At 37.7% G+C, this 4824-nt stretch overlaps 1 non-coding gene across 1 annotated transcript; it reads right to left on the bottom strand.

The window, feature by feature from the left end:
* Positions 1–4265: 4265 nt before the first annotated feature.
* On the bottom strand, positions 4266–4371 carry LOC115835606. The gene has a single exon (XR_004030644.1). It is a non-coding gene; the product is annotated as a U6 spliceosomal RNA (small nuclear RNA).
* Positions 4372–4824: the final 453 nt, after the last annotated feature.

The raw sequence follows: 4824 nt of genomic DNA, 5'->3' as shown, positions 1-4824 counted from the left end.
ATTATTATTGTGTGGGAATCTAAGTCTCTTTATAGGTCTCTCAGGACTTGCTTTATGAATCTGGGTGCTCCTGTATTGGGTGCATATATATTTAGGATAGTTAGCTCTTCTTGTTGAATTGATCCCTTTACCATTATGTAATGGCCTTCTTTGTCTCTTTTGATCTTTGTTGGTTTAAAGTCTGTTTTATCAGAGACTAAGATTGCAGCCCCTGCTTTTTTTTTGCTTTCCATTTGCTTGGTAGATCTTCCTCCATCCCTTTATTTTGACACTATGTGTGTCTCTGCACGTGAGATGGGTCTTCTGAATACAGCACACTGATGGGTCTTGACTCTTTATCCAATTTGCCAGTCTGTGTCTTTTAATTGGGGGCATTTAGCCTATTTACATTTAAGGTTAATATTGTTATGTGTGAATTTGATCCTGTCTATGATGTTAGCTGGTTATTTTGCCCATTTCTTGATGCAGTTTCTTCGTAGCATTGATGGTCTTTACAATTTGGCACTGTTTTGCACTGGCTAGTACCAGTTGTTCCTTTCCATGTTTAGTGCTTCCTTCAGGAGCTCTTGTAAGGCAGGCCTGGTGGTGATAAAATCTCTCAACATTTGCTTGTCTGTAAAGGATTTTATTTCTCCTTCACTTATGAAGCTTAGTTTGGCTGGATATGAAATTCTGGGTTGAAAATTCTTTTCTTTAAGAATGTTGAATATCGGCCCCCACTCTCTTCTGGCTTGTAGAGTTTCTGCCGAGAGATCTGCTGTTAGTCTGATGGGCTTCCTTTTGTGGGTAACCTGACCTTTCTCTCTGGCTGTCCTTAACATTTTTCCCTTCATTTCAACCTTGGTGAATCTGACAATTATGTGTCTTGGCGTTGCTTTTCTCGAGGAGTATCTTTATGGTGGTCTCTGTATTTCCTGAATATGAATGTTGACCCACCTTACTAGTTTGGGGAGGTTCTCCTGGATAATATCCTGAATTGTGTTTTTGAGCTTGGTTCCGTTCTCCCCGTCACTTTCAGGTACACCAGTCAAAGGTAGATTTGGTCTTTTCACATAGTCCCATATTTCTTGGAGGCTTTGTTCGTTTCATTTTACTCGTTTTTCTCTAAACTTCTCTTCTCACTTCATTTCATTAATTTCATCTTCAATCACTGATACCCTTTCTTCCACTTGATCGATTTGGCTACTGAAGCTTGTGCATACGTCACATAGTTCTCGTGCCATGCTTTTCTGCTCGAGATGGGGTTTCATCATGTTGGTCAGGCTGGTCTCAAACTCTTGACCTCTGGTGATCCACCCACCTTGGCTTCCCAAAGTGCTGGCATTACAGGCATGAGTCACCACGCCTAGCTAATTTTCCTCTTTACCCCAGGAAATGTTCCTATATTGAAGTCGTATTTTCTGATATTAATATTGCCACACCAGTTTTCTTATGATTAGTGTTTGTATGGCATATGACTTTCTACCCTTTTATTTTGAACTATTTTTGTTTTATCATTTAAAGTAAGTTTCTTGTAGACAGGATGTAGTCAGGTCTCTTTTTAATTATTAAAATTTAGAAAAAATTCACATAAAAGTCACCATTTAAAACATTTTAAAAATGTACCATTTAGGCTGGGCACAGTGGCACACGCCTGTAATCCCAGCACTTTGGGAGGCTGAGGTGGGCAGATCACGAGGTCAGGAGATAGAGATCATCCTGGCTACACGGTGAAACCCTGTCTCTACTAAAAGCTACAAAAACAAAATTAGCCAGGTGTGGCAGTGGGCACCTGTAGTCTCAGCTACTCGGGAGGCTGAGGCAGGAGAATGGCCGGAACCAGGGAGGCAGAGCTTGCAGTGTGCCAAGATCGTGCCACTGCAGTCCAGCCTGGGTGACAGAGCGACATTCCATCTCAAAAAGAAAAAAATGTACAATTTAGTGGTTTTTAGACTATTCACGATGTTGTACAGCTGTCATCTCTGTTTAATCCCAGAACATTTCCATCACCCCAAGAAGAAACTTGTACCTGTTGGCAGTCAATTCCAATTCTCCCCTTGCTTCAACCCCTGGCAATCACTAATTTACTTTATTTCTCTATAGATTTTCATATTACGGATATTTCATATAAATGCAATGTACAATATGTGACCTATTGTGTCTGTCTTCTTTCAGCATGTTTTGAGGGTTCATCTATGTTGTAGCATGTATCATTCTTTTGCTTCTTATGGTTGAACAAGATTCATTGTATGGATATATTACATAAATTATCCAGTTCATCAGTTGATAGGCACTTGGGTTGTTTTCACTTTCTGGCTATTTTGAATAATGCTGCTATGAACATTCATGTACAGCTTTTTGTGTGAACATATGTTTTCCCTTCTCTTGGGCATATACATAGGAGTAGAATGGCTGAGTCATGCGGTAACTCTATTTCTAACTTTTTGAGGAACTGCCAAACTGTTTCTCATAGTGGCTGCACCATTTTGTTTTCCCAATAGATTTGACTTAAAAAAAAGTATAACATACTCTTTTATTTAGTTGTGTTTACATCATTTACATTAAATTAAATTATTGGTATTGTCAGATTTAAATCTATCATCTTGCTAGTTGTCTGCTATTTATTTAATTAGTCCTTTATTCTCTTTCTGTCTTTTTCTGTCTGCTCTTGAATTTGTGGGGGGTTTTTTATTGTTGTTTTTTTTTTGTTGTTGTTGTTGAGACAGAGTCTCACTCCGTCGCCCAGACTGGAGGCTGGAATGCAGTGGTGCGATCTCAACTCAGTGCAACCTCTGCCTCCCGAGTTCAAGCAGTTCTCCTGCTTTAGCCTCCTGAGTAACTGGGACTACAGGCACGTGCCACCATGCCCAGCTAATTTTTGTATTTTTAAGTAGGCATGGGGTTTCACCATACTGGCCAGGCTGGTCTCGAACTCCTGACCTTGTGATCTGCCCGCCTTGGCCTCCAAAAGTGCTGGGATTACAGTACCACACCCGGCCGAATTGGGTATTTTTTTTTTGACTCAATATTATCTCTACCGTTGGTTTACTTATACTTCTTTTTAACTTTTTAGTGGTTGGCATAGAATTTATAATGCATGTCTCAATTAATCACAGTTTACCTTCAAATAACATTATATCACTCACATGTAATGTTAGAACTTTACAACAGTACACTCCAATTCCTCCCTCCAATCTGTTGTTCTATCATTTTCTTATATTTCACCTTTACACATGTTGTAAACGCAAAGTAGTCTTTCTATTATTTGCTTTAAATAGTTGGCTATCTTTTAGAGCAATTAAAATAAGGAAAAAAAGTCTTTTATCTTTGTCATTTCTTTGTGTAGACTTAAATTTCTGTCTCACTCTGATTCTTTCTGAAGAAATTTCTCTAATACTTCTGTTTATATTTGTCTGAAAATCTTTATTTCTTCTTTATGTATGAAAGATAGTTCTGTAACATATAAAATTCTGGTTTGACAATTTTTTCAGCACTTTAAATGTTTCTTTCCATTCTTTTCTAGCTTGCATAATTCCTGATGAATAGTCTACTCTAATTCTTATATTTGTTGCTCTATATGTAAAATGTCTTTTTACATCTGGTTGTCTCTAAGATTATCCCTTTAGTGTTCACTTTTAGCACTTTGAATATGATGTATCCAGGTGGTTTTATTTTTGTTGCTCTTATTTATCCTGCTTATGGTTCTCTGACCTTCTCAGATCTGTGGCTTCATGTCTTACATTATTTTGGAAAAATGTTAACCATCTTCAACCAATGTTAACTCTCCAAATATTTATTTGGTTTCTTTCTTTTCTCTGTCATTTTCACCCCCAACCCCACCCCCAACCCTATGTAGGATTACCATTCTACATAGGGTAGACCGTTTGATATGATACCACAGCTCTTGGGTGCTCTGAGCCATTTTTATTTACCAACTTTTTTTCTTTTTGTCCTTCAATTTGGATAATTTCTATTGACCTACATTCAATTTCACTGACTTTCCTTGATGTTTTGAGTGCGATGAAAGGAATCTTTATCTCTGTTACCATGTTTTATTTCTAGTATTTCCATTAATTTCTTATAATTTCCATTTCTCTGCTGAAATGCTGTCTTTTTATGCATGTTGTTAATTTTTTCCCACTAGAACCCTATTAATTGTAGTTATTTTAAGTTACTTGTCAGATAATTTTAATGTCTACATTATCTCTTGAATCTTGTTCTTTTGGTTGCATTGTTTTTTGACAGTGAGTTCATTTTTTCTTGCTTTTATATGTCTCTTTCTCTCTTTTTTAATGAAATGCTTCATGAATTTGTCTGTCATCCTTGCACAGGAGCCATGTTAATCTTCTCGTATCATTCCAATTTTAGTGAATGTACTGCCAAAGTGAGCACTTTCCTAACGTTCTATTAATTGCCAGAGAGTGTGTAGAACAGTAAGAAATCAGGTAAGTAGTATTTATGCCTGAAAATTGGCAGGCATGTTTTTTTTTCTCCTACCATTATTGTGTATGTGGGAGAAGGTTGTGTCAAACTTGTCAGGAGTGGAGCTGGTTTTCTGTTTTGCTGTTGCCGGGTTTGTCTTCAGTGTACCACCGGCTTCATTCCTCTGCTATTACTTTATCTTTAGGGTGAGAGTTAGTTTGCTGGATAGTTTTTCTTGAAGTTCCTAATCCTACGCTCAGGTTTTAGCCTTCCCTGTGTTCCTGAGTTTTAGAATAGGTCACTCTCCAAGGTATCTTACTTGCCAACAGCAAACTGTTGGTGTTTGATTTTCCTGCTGATGAGGCCAGGGGAATTCCCTGTTGTCTTAGTTTAGCCTCATTCTTCAGTAGATCCTATGTCCCT

The sequence above is a fragment of the Nomascus leucogenys genome, chromosome 6 (assembly GCF_006542625.1).
Source record: "Nomascus leucogenys isolate Asia chromosome 6, Asia_NLE_v1, whole genome shotgun sequence".
NCBI lineage: Eukaryota > Metazoa > Chordata > Mammalia > Primates > Hylobatidae > Nomascus > Nomascus leucogenys.
The sequence above is the reverse complement of the archived record's forward strand: the minus strand, read 5'-3'. Positions and strand labels throughout refer to the sequence as shown.